This window comes from Oryzias melastigma, linkage group LG24 (genome assembly GCF_002922805.2).
Source record: "Oryzias melastigma strain HK-1 linkage group LG24, ASM292280v2, whole genome shotgun sequence".
Lineage (NCBI taxonomy): Eukaryota > Metazoa > Chordata > Actinopteri > Beloniformes > Adrianichthyidae > Oryzias > Oryzias melastigma.
This window is the reverse complement of record NC_050535.1, coordinates 23,840,440-23,852,781: the sequence shown is the minus strand read 5'-3', so window position 1 is coordinate 23,852,781 and position 12,342 is coordinate 23,840,440. Positions and strand designations below refer to the sequence as shown.

The window sequence follows — 12,342 nt, the reverse complement described above, 5'->3', positions numbered from 1 at the left end:
TAAAGTCTTTACAATATTTAGAAACACATGATTGAGAGACTCTTTGGACTGCAGGCTTGGATGATCAGGCTGTGATAAGTGGCTCAGGCGACTGAACTGATAGCTGCAGTCAGTTGTCACTGAAAGGGTACCAGTGATACCACATGCCCACCAGCCTCAGTGATTCAGTCAAACAACCACTTCCAATGAAAAGCCTATATAAGTGCTCACATCTGCACATTTTGGGCTTCCGTGTTCAGGACTCTAATGTTCATGCGTCGTTGCGCAAGTTTCCACAACCGTTTTCAGGTTCTATGAACTAAATGTGCAAACATTTCTCAGGCAGAACATTACAGAAAACAGGAACACAGGAAACTGAGAGCACACTCAGTCAAGACAAAAACATTATACATTCATTCCAGAAGTGAAGACAGTATTCTAGAATCATTGATATGACTTCACAAATACCTTTGGGCTGACACGCCACGAAATAATCAATCTCAAATATTTCTTTATCCTCTAAAACTCCCTTTAAATAATTGAAGGGTCAACAAATCTGACCAGCAGACTGAATCACCTGATGAGTGTTTTTTGGTCTAAATATTCAACGTTTATTTATTAAGAAAGGGACAATACATTCAAAATCAAATGTAAATATGTAAATAGGCTAATTCCCATCTGCAGTCATCTCCCTGCCTGGTCAGAGGATGAAACTACATGTAAGAACATAAAACAGAACAAAACAGAAGTAAAAGACTGAAGTATAAAGCTAAACCAGATAGAAAATATTAAAGTCAGTAGTAAAATATTCTGATGCCTCATCATATGCCATCACACATTTGAGATTTCTGAAGCCACAGTTTTAGTTTGATGACAAAACTTGTACTTTCTTATTGCACCAGGTATGCTGGTCAGACAGAACATTTTGTGAGAAAGACCTTGGCCTGAATGGGAGCACACTGTCTCCTCTGACTCAAGTTGTTTGTGTTGTTTTCACATTTGTGTTGTTTACACACGCCAACACTCTCAATCTGGTGATATTTCAGAGCCGAGGTGTCACTTCATTAGGAGCGAGGCCATAAAGCTGCGGGGCTGCCGACGCTGCTGAAGCATCAACAGTGATGGGCCTCCTCTGAGCTGCAGGGGAAGAAGAGAAACTCTGGGACCAGAGCAGCTGAAAGAAGGGTATGATGTGGACTTAATCCACAGTTTACCCTGTCCTCTTCATCTGAGGTCTGCACTTTAGGAAAATACCAAACCAGCAGACAGAGTGGCATCCTCACTCTAATGAGCATTAGTCTTAAGCAACAACACAGCCTGTAATTGAGTTGTGTTTCAGTTCAAATTTGCATGTTTCAAAGAAAATTCAGAATAAAACATTAACCCTTGCTGATGACGTCACAATGTAGCATTTTTTCTTTTTTATCAACAAACCAAGAAGAAAACTACTGGAGTTCCTCAGAGATTTAACAAATCCACATTTCAAGCAAACTTTAGTTTACGTTAGTCAAACAATGGACGTTTTCAGCCCATGATTGATGTCCAGATCCCCAAGAAACATTTAGAGACTAAAGGTTATAGAGCTAAGCATTATAGAGTGTTGAGGATTTTTTTCAGTTAGTGTCTAACTGACTGTGAAATTCTCACAAAGCTGTCAGACAATAGCTAAGAACCTTTCTTTTTTTCTACTTTTTTTTTTACTTTTCTGGAGCCTGTTCTGGTTGTGAATCAGATGTTGGAATGTTTCAAATGAAGTCATATCCCACAGGTTTCATTTTGAAAGCGGTTCATCTTCATGACCCAATTCTGGCAAAGACAATTGAATGTGCACCTGCACTGTATCTCATTTAGGATCAAGAGCTGAATAATTCATACATAGTTATGGACTCATTAAAGATGTATTTATGTAGTAACCAGCACCATATTTTTCCATTTTTAAGCGGCCACACTATGATTTTCTTAAGCCTTTCATAGTAAACTATATTCATGTATATGATCATATTTTACCTTTGGAACACTAAAAAACAAATTATTTATGAAATATTAGTTTTCCTACCCGGAAGTAAAACAACTTGATTCCTGAAGCTCCGCCTGCCGCTGCGTGTGGGTGCCGCCCATTTCATGACGTCATTCTGGAGCCGGCAGCGTGTCTTCATTTCTCCCAGGAAAATAAACATCCAGTTTTCTCTCAAAGATGGATGCACATGACATATATCTGCCCTCTGCAGGCCCGGCCATCACTACACAGGTTCACAACACAAACACACTCGGCGGCACGATGAGTTCGAATTGGGGGGAGGGTCTTAAAGGAGCCCCGCGTCTAAAGTAACGAACACCTGTTTGAGCTGGAATTTATTGAAGACACGACTGAAAGATATACGGAATTCTGCATCTAAAATGAAAGTTTTCTGCTGATCATCACTAGCTCTGTGGAATAAATTGGATGTTGGGGTTGGACGGCGGCAGATCAGACTCTTCCTGGAGGGGGCTGTGAGGACCCGTTCGTGGGTATGGGAGGGGCTGCTGCAGAGAGTGCAGGTTTTTAGAGGATTACACAGAAATGCATGAATGGATCAAAATACCGCGTTGGGGTTCTTTATAGGGAGGAATGAGCAGTATTAAATACTTGAAAGCTCAAAAAGTTGTTTTTTTCATTGTATTGCCCCTTTAACTTGAGAATAATCATCTGGTTCCTCAGGAACGACAGGACGAGCATCATGATGACAGATCAGTACATACCCTTGATTCCCCATGATGCCGGAAGTGGAACTTTTAAACCTGGAACCGTCGAAACATGGCTTGCAAATCCAGGATCTATAACAGGGACAGAAAAAGTGGGTACCATTTGAAGAATGAAAACATTTCATGTAGCCAGTCCAAAGGGAGGTTTGGGGCAGTTTTTGTCTCAGAAGATAAAAACGATGTTTTTGTTGAAGATCATTCAGAGTTTCTCAGACTCCCCATGGGATCTTTACTGGGGCGGCTTTCAGAAAAGTCAGCTTTCTTTTCTTTGTTAGTTCTTTTTAAGTTTACAGGTCTGAGCTATGCTATGACATTCTGATTCCTTTCAAAGGGGAAGTGGACTGTTACCTGATCCACAGTATTTGTCCAATGCATTGATCAATTGAAGAAAAAGTCTAAAGTCTCCTGCCCTGCATGTCTCCACGGTGACTTCCTCTTATGCTCACCTTTTAAATAAGCCGGCAAGTAAATATCTTGATTCTTAATAATGAGACCAGATTATTTCCATCATATTTAGCCAAAATCTCCTCTGGAGTCCTGTCGACACTGGTGATCCAGTGGTAAGCTTTAACAACAGTGTTTCACTGAGTTATTTTAACAGTATAATACTCAAGGTGCACACATTGATATGGACTCATTCTCAGTTTTACTGTTTTAGTAATATTTTTGTACAGAAGATCTAACACTAAAAATCTGAAAAAGTTCTTGACACATTCATTCTAAAATGTTTGCCATGTTCTGTCAAACGTGGCAAACATTGAACACTGAAAGAAAATATCAAATTCTGATCCTGTCGTTGATCAAACATCAAGTTCTTGTCAATTGAAATAAATTGTATGGCTGTGGTTCCAAAATAAAACATTCAGTTTTTCTTTCATGCAAACAAAGACAGTTTGGTGAAAGGCGGAGTTTGTGTTACTTTTTCATGGGCAGATAAAAGGGCAGGTGATCAGCATAGCAGTGGATGAAAAAGTAATCCTGAAAAACTGTTTATGTGAGGTTATTAGACCCTAAAAAAGTCCTACATGTTAACACATGAATCAGAAAGGGCTGAGAGAAACACAAAGAAAGTAGCTGCTGGGTGAAAAAGTGCAGAGTCACCACCAATCACTGTCTGCATCAGCGGCCTGTGGAAGTGCTGATGCAGCCTTAGCAAACAGATGTCCTTGTGTGACAGTTGTAATTATTAATGTGTGAGACTTTGCAGGTTTCATCAGAACTGAAGTCATGAGGACTCTCTGCTGGAAGAATACATAGGGGAGGCAGGGTACAGTTTTACCTCATCTAAAAGAACATGGGTAACTGACAATGTACAAGCAGATTAATACAACTCTGCACTTTCACAGAAACAAGACTTTACAGTGTTAAAAATGCTGCATGAAGGTGATTTAATTCATGCTTCAGTGTGTTTGACAGGTTTCTGTTCAAAAACAAATTAAACTTTAGAGAAACTTCAAGAAACTTTAGAAGTACTTTTCAAATGATAAATTATTCACTAGCAAGAAGCCCCTCCATCATGGTTGGTCTCTGGAGAACCCTGGTGACACGATGAGAATCATGTCCTCCAATCTTTTTAACAACATCCAGCTGGTGCCAAGGAAACACAACATGGATCCTGGGTTACCAGCCGGTGTGCCGTGTGACCTTCATCTGCATCAAGCATCCTGGCTCCTTTCCCATCAGCCTCTACAGCGTGTATGCAATGAAGAAGTTCTGGAACAGAGAAGTTGTGCACAGACTGTCTCAGTGTTGTGGACTGGTATCAGGGGAACTACTTCCAGATCAATACTGGGAAAAACAAAGGAAACAGCGGATTTGTCTCATACACCAGAGAACAATCAGAGAACGGACACAATTGCTGACACTAAATCAGTCTTTACACTGAGGACAGACTCAGGCTGCATCTTCTCATGAGAGCATCCTGTCCAGGTTGCTAATAGTTTTTTTTTACGTAAACCAATGGTGGAGCACAAAGTGACAGTGAATCTTGGGAATGGGACTCCTCAGAACATAATCTGACATAAATCCCAGCTCAAGGTCAGTTGTAAAAGTGACAGGCCTCATTTAAAGCCCAGGGCACCTCATCATCTATGAGCCATCACACAGCCAAGACGGCAGGATGACATGGCTGGTTTTGAACATCTTTTAAGGTTAAGAAGTGCCAGAAATGGTCAGGAAAATTCATAACTGCAGACAACCAAACAGTCAGCAGGAAATATAAAAATATAAAGCCAAGGCTCTGATTTGTTCAGACGTGATCCACAGCAAAGTGCTTTTTAGGGCTTTACAGAACCTGAGTGAGACTACGCTCAGGTCTGTGTCCTTCACAAACACAGAATGATTCTATCTGGAAGTTTTATAATCAATAACTGTAAGAAAGACTTTTAATCTGACAAAGAGGGATTATGGATTACAGAATGGGAGCTAGGGTATGAAGAAACACGATCCAATCTTCTCCTGTTCCTGATGAGAATAACCTGCGGTTTCTGTCAAGCAGCAGCGATCAGCCTCACTCACCTGTTCATGAATTCTTTTCATTCTCCACAGTGAACACCTGTAAACTCTACACACTTTAGAGATTGATCCTTTAAACCAGCCGGCACAAAACACTCAATATTTCTAATCTTTAATAACAACATTCTCCAGCTGTCATCTGACCGGGACCAAAAAACTGCCTTCCTTCCATGTCAGGATACATTCATATCATTGACCTTTCCCATCTACACCCTCTGCTGTCCAGTCAACAGACTAAGCGCTGACATCAGTTGTGATGTGGCCAAGGAGCCCAATGGAGCCTGGAACACCTCCTCTGGCAGGTTCAGCCAACGCCTGCACTCCCCCACGTCTGTCCAGCAGCGTGAGTTTAGCTTTTTCTGTCAGCCTGCACTGCTGTCAGCCTTCATGGAGAATAAACGCCACCCTCTCTCAGTCTCCTGGCTCCCCTGCAGGCAGGAGATAGGCATGCCTGAGATTTGCCTGTAATCTGGTTCAAACAGAACCTTGAATCTAGTTTTTAAATATGCCGACTCCACACTAATTCACTCCAAAGAGCTAATGCTGTTTTTCAGTGAGGAAAGCAGAGTCGCACTTATATTTCTGATTCAGTGTTTATTCTCAAGGGTATATTTTACTAAAAAATATACAAGGAGACAAAGCTGCAAGGATCCTTAAAATGACGGGGGTGACAACACATTGCTGCTCATCAGTGCCACTATGACGTCCTATAGGAAAAAGACAGGCCCTCTGTGATGCAGCAGACATTTCCAACAAGATTTTTCACAACAATTCTAAGTGGTGACAAAAGGGATTGAGGATTTTCTCATCTTAAATTGTTAGAACCATAGAGAGAAGCTGCAACATCATTTGCAATGGGGGATTACTGAGGAAACGGTCTATGAATCAAGCAGGCAGACTGACCCCTTTGCATTTTATGACAGAATAAAAACCTCTCAAAGTGTTCCAAAACAGCCTATGATAGAAAAAAGCAGACTCCAGGCAGCTCAGAGGAGGCTGCAAGACAGCTAACGTTCACTCGGTCTCCAATCAGCCACCTTCCATGCCAGCACTGATGTGGAAGCTTTTGAACGGTCAGCAAGTGTTCATTAAAGATAAGGGAGTTTTCTGGCACTCCTAATTATGTGGTGGACTACATGTGCCAGTCACCTCACTTAGAACCTGCCAGGCTCCACAAGCTGCTCCGCTTTCCCTACATTTTAACTCGTTTTTCTCTATGAAGATAACGAATGAGAAAGCTTTAAAAAAGCTCCTTTATGAACAGGCCGACCGCTCATTAGTGATCTATCATTACCCCTTTCAGGGTCGATGTAGTCCATCTGTTGGTCAATAATTTCATCTGCTGGAAGAAGTGGACTTGCAGGAGACCTTTGAACAAAATCCACAGGGGGCGTTGGTGTCATGAAGGGTGATGGAGGAGGAGGACCCAAACGCAGGAGACAGGACATGGTGGCACAAACTCAAAGATTTACTTAATAAACTCAAACATGACAAAACCAGGAGAAAACCATCCAGTGACAGAGCAGAGTAGAACAGATGATCTGACAATGCAGAACTGAAGACCAGAGACTTAAATAGGCTGAGGACAATTAACTAAATGAAAGACAGCTGTGGGTGATTTGACCTGAAAATGGTGGGACTGACAGGGAAAACAGAACATCACAGAATCCTGACAGTTGGTGGAGATCTACCACATTTAAGAAAAACTCGACCTGAAAGACTATCATTTCAGACCGCCACTCTCCTTTTATCACTTTGAGGTTTGTGCACTTGCTTGCTTCAGTGATATTTTGATCATGTTTTGTTTTGAGTTGTTCCCCTTACTGCAAAAATGGAATCTTAAAGTAAAAAGACTCTTGTTTCAAGAAAAAAAGGGTTGTATTTTCTTACAAAAAAAGTACCGGTATTGTACGGTAAATGGCATATACCTATGAAGTGCTTTACTGCTTCTTAGAAAATTCAAAGCCATGTACATTTACAATCCCATGAACACACACCATGGCTCTGCTGCCTAACACTGGTGCCAACCTATAACCAACAGGAGCAATGTGTGATTCATGCCTTTTTTGACCATTTTTTTAGATTTTTTTCAGCATTTTTTTTTTGTGGTTATTTAAAAAAAATTGTTCAAATTTGAATACGTTATTACCTTTGTCCTGTGGCAGCCAAATTGCCAGCAAGCAGCAAGTCTGATTAACCCTTTCTTGCATAAAGGTCACTACCATATGCAAAGAGAAGACGCTCAGTTCAAAAACAACAATGTAGATTTGATGGGAAGCTCGATCCTTTGGTGATGAATGCTAAGCTAATGACTGTTACCTTGGTTATACTATTCTCAATTCAGACATATTGTCTCTAACCATGTAAAAAAAAATCAGTCTATAGAGATAGAACAACCATTACAAACTAATACCATAATTCAAATTATTTATAGTAATACCTACAATGTAACAAAGGTGCTGGGACATATGGATCCATATGCAAAGGTTTTAATGGCATGAGTAACAAACAAGGGCGAGGTACACACTTGAGTGGACATAAATATATCGTAGAGTTTTAAGATATAACTTTTTTTCCAAAGAAACTTTATTTTTTATCTCTAAAAATGAATTAAAATAGTAAAAAAATCCTACTAGATTTTGTTAAATTACTGTAATTATTGTTAAATTATTGTTAAATTACTGTGTAAATGTTTACGGATGGCAGCTGTCCATATCAAGAGCCATCGGCCGGCAGCCGCCCGGTAGTCCAGGGGTATATAAAAAGCAGCCCATTCTACACCACTGGCCATTCATGACTCAGAAAATAAAAATCCAAGCGGTCCAACCACAGCAGGAGTTTTCACCTGATAAAAAGTCTGAGTTTTGCAGTGCATCAATGCTGCCCCCCCAATTATATGTAGGACCCACAGTGGCTGGGATGCCAGATTGACCTCTGGTCATCGCCGGGCCCCCAACCCATGATATCAACAGCCCTCGTCCATTGCCTGCACTGCTACAGTAGGATTTCTAACAATCAGACAGTGGCAGTGGGACAGCAGCACTGGGGCAAGGGGCCGGCCGGAGGATGGCGGTCTGAAATCGGCCTCCCCTGACTGTACGTCCCTGGTATGTATTTCAATAAGGAACTAAAAACTTTTGAACAGATCCTAAACCCGCCCCAATTATGTCCACAACCCAGAACAATTTTCAGTTAGCTGTTCAAAATGAAATCAAAACCCCTTAACTGGGAGGAAAACCATCTAATCTGGAAAAACTGAACCCCCTGCTTGCTAAATTGTGGTTGATTGGAATACTTCATTACTGCAGAGGGACGGGGAGGACAGAATACTTTGACATATCCTATGCCATTTCAGTGAATTGGGGTGTCTTCTTTAAGACAGAAATAGATAATAATGGGTGTAAAAAATATTAAGCTCATAGTGTTGGGGGCCCCAAGTAATCATCTAAATTTGCCTAATGGTAATACTGTACGGTAGGGTAAATTCAAGTCAAGTCAAGTCAGGTAAAGTAAAGTAAAGTAAAGTGAGGTAAAGTAAATGAAAGTAAAGTAAAGTAAGGTAAGGTAATGTACGGTAAAGTAAAGAGAAGTAAAGTAAAATAAAGTCAGGTAAAGTAAATTAAAGTAAAGAAAAATGACGAAAAGTAAAGAAAGGTAAATTAAGGTACAGTAAAATAATAAAGTAGTAGTAGTTCACTTTCGGGGTCCCCACAGCGTAACACCCACTGTTTCTCATCAGTGATTTGACAGAGTTTTTATGCCGGATCCCCTTCCTGACACAACCCTGTACTTGAGGGGCACAGGGACCCAGTTAGGCAGCAGGTCAAGGGTCTTGCTTAAGGACCCAATCTGGGTGAGGATCAGTGGACAACCCTGGGAATCGAACTCAGGGCTTCTGTACACTAAAGTAAAGTAAAGTAAGGTAAATTAAAGTAAAATAATAAAGCAAAGTAAAGTAAGGTAACGTAAAGTAAAGTTAAGTAAAGAAAAAGTAAAGTAAAGTAAATCAAGATAAAATAAAATAATAAAGTAAAGTAAAATAAAGTAAAGTAACGTAAAGTAAGGTCAAGTAAGGTAAGGTAAAGTAAAGCAAATTTAAGTAAAGTAAAGCTAAGTAAAGAAAAAGTAAAGTGAAGTAAGGTAAGGTAAAGTGAAATAATAAAGTAAAGTAAAGTACTTGATTTGATTCCTGAAACTCAGTTGTGACATCTTTGAAAGGGTTAATTTTTCAGTTGCTTATTCTAACATAGTGTTGAATTCTTTAATGGTGTGGGAAAAGTTTCAACATTCAGCTGTGGCTGCTGAAACATTGACAGAAAGTCTGTCAGAAATGTATTCTTTCTGCAAAAACAAACAGAAATGATGCTTAACTCAGCAAAGGCCTGAGGCTTATACTTAATGGCTGCTGCAGATCCACACCAATGTGAAGCCTGAGAAGACTGAGACAGCAGAAGGTACTAGAGTCACAGGTGGGTTCATTATGTGGAGCGTGAATGTGTCGGCCTCATTAAACACAAGTCTGGCCAATGGAGTGGAAAATGATCAGTCCAGTGGGGCTGAAGCTCCTCAGCTGCGCAGAGCTAAACCAAATCAATCAAAGCACAATCACGTCTTCCTCAGAATTAAAAAAAAGAAAACCCACGTTAACAAAGTAGATTACCACTGTTAGTGACTATCAATTAGTTCTCTTCACACAAACTTTAATTCTTATGTTTGGTGGAGCAGATTTAATTTCATACCATTAACAGAATAGTTGGACATCAGTAAAAGTATTTATAAGTTCCAGCAGCTGAGCAGCCTTCTCATGATTAGTTTGATGGTTCTTCGATTCCCAGGTCTGGGACACCTTACCCCATTTTAGAAGAAATGGATGAACTGATGGGGTAAATGTGTGCCCTAAATAATTTGAAAGCAGCTCAGGATGTGGACGAACTCTGTGGATCAACCAGCAGTTCCCACAAAATACCACATGAAATCTTTCATATTATTTTGGTATCGATCTGCCAAGTGTTTCAGAGTGACGACTCCCCGTACAAACAGGTCGTGGTCCTTGGAAGAGGGTGACAGCAATTAATATTGTTGCATAGTGTTCTTTCTTTTCCTTTCTGTGGCTTTTTTTTAATCCATCACTTGAACTTGTTCTTGAACTTCAGATTCTCTGTTTGATGTGACTGTTTGTTGCAGTTTTTTGATATTGCTGTTTTGAGATTTTGGGTCTTTTTTTTGTTTTTGTCCATGTGCTGTTGTCTTCTTCTGACCTTCATTATTGTGCTTTTTTCATGTTTCTCTCGTTTCTCTAAGGTTTGCTTTTCTACAAAACTTAAACAGAATTTCTGAAGGACAAACTCCTCAGATGAACCAAAACATCTGATGAATCAACCGTTTAAGCGAGAGTTGCACCAAGTGAAAAGATAAACAGCTAAGGTTACAAAATTATTTTTAAACTGCAAAAAAATTTTTTTTTCCAGACTGTTTCTCTGTCATGCATTTCAACAGATGTATGATATAACACCACTTAAGACATCAGATGAACGGAAATGGCAAAACATAACGGCAGCATTCAGAAACTCAGACCAGCATGGCAAACACTGGTGCACAGCACAAAGAGGCTGGATACAGACCAACTTTCAGGAGTCTATGCTTCATTAGGAAAGTGACCTTAAACAGGAAAATGACAAACAAACTGAAAAGCATTGGTTTGCTCCAACACCGGAGTAATTAACCCCACTAAAAGCCCTGTGGGGAGTGGTAAAAACAAAAACAATGCCATAAACTTAACAAACAAGACAGAAAACAAATCAGCAGAGAACAGCCCACAATATTAACACTAATATATTTGTATAAAATACTTGAATCATTCTAAAAATATTCCATTGCTTTCATGAAAATAAATAAAAACATTAATCTTTTATAACTTTTGTTAAAGATAAAACATATTATTATACCCAACTGGCAAGACTGCAACCAACCAAAGGATCTCCAGGAGCTACATGGTTCCAGAACAGGGACCTCACAGCCACATCAGTATCCTATTACTGTATGTCTCCTGCACTGTGCAAACAGCAACTCTCTCAGATGCCTCCTATTCTATTGCTCCTCTTCAAAGTACCAACAGTGTTGGCCAACCAAGAATTCAGAATTATCAAGCTACAAACATATAAATAATATGAGGAGAAACGCAAACATTGCACAAAAATACCAGTCAGCAACAGAATGACACAAAGTGAAATTCATTATGTGAACTGCCCATTTTGTTTTAAATAAACTAAAATTGTGCTGATTTTTCCATCCTGAAAATGCGACCTTCTGCTGGCACTTCTGTTGTCTAAATCCTGGCAGTGCGTTGCAGGCGCACAGAGCGTGGGGCATGACTCCCACTTGACTCCCAGCCAGTTATGATCTGTGATGGTACCCCCCCACATCTTAAGCTTTAAAAAAAAAACAAAGTCAAGATGAAAAATTTTTCATGCTTTGGAGTCATCCTGAAAGAATGAGAATCATTGTTAGGGTGACGTGTGGAGGTGAGGAGGGAAGACAGAAGACAGGAGAGAGTTCAGTCTGTTTTTCTGAGGCTTTCCTGCAGCTGCTGACATGTCATGTGATGCAGTTCACAAACCCAGCTTCACACAGAGAGAAGACACATCGTCTCCAGGTGCTGCTGTAAATGTTCTCCCACAAGAGGGAAAAGAGAAACACACAGTTTCCTTCCTGTACTCCGTGTATCGTCTTCCTGCGCCCCCCTCTGAGGTCAGCAGCCCTGAGACGGGGATCTGGCAGAAAGGCAGCAGATGAAAACATCTAGGTTACATCCCAGGAGACGTTCTGTACCCACTTTAAACACATTTCCGCCCCATTCTTCTCTGTGACAAAAATCTTGGTGTATCAAGTGTTTTAGGGGGAAAAACTCCTCCTGGGTGTGGGGTGTGAGGCGGGGCATTTCCACCTGTTTCTCGTCTCTGACAGGTTGCAGGGCTAATATTAAATAATGTTATTACAGAATTCTTTTTACAGAATTGTGACAGTAATGTGGGGGTAGATGACAGTAAACAGCTTTCCTCTACTTGATATCTGAACTTTTCATAGATGGGGCTGTTTTTTTTTTTTTTT

General features: G+C 40.3%; 1 protein-coding gene and 1 long non-coding RNA gene across 4 annotated transcripts in view; one reads left to right on the top strand and one right to left on the bottom strand.

Annotated features, from left to right (window-relative positions):
* The window catches only part of LOC112157924, a 23,101-nt gene extending 21,215 nt beyond the window's left edge, over window positions 1-1,886 (top strand). The window contains exon 3 of the long non-coding RNA XR_002921245.2: window positions 1,026-1,886. This is a non-coding gene — a long non-coding RNA (uncharacterized LOC112157924). The remainder of the gene's footprint in view (window positions 1-1,025) is intronic.
* Window positions 1-12,342, bottom strand: part of LOC112157923 (heparan sulfate glucosamine 3-O-sulfotransferase 5) — a 55,175-nt gene that overhangs the window by 19,659 nt on the left and 23,174 nt on the right. The window contains exon 2 of one of the 3 annotated variants that reach the window (XM_024291036.2): window positions 2,719-2,793. The exons of 1 other annotated variant lie outside the window; for it this stretch is intronic. The gene's annotated coding sequence lies outside the window, so the exon portion shown is untranslated. Of the gene's footprint in view, window positions 1-2,718; window positions 5,630-12,342 lie in introns of those variants that run through there. One more of the 3 variants, XM_036210444.1, reaches the window with a different exon arrangement.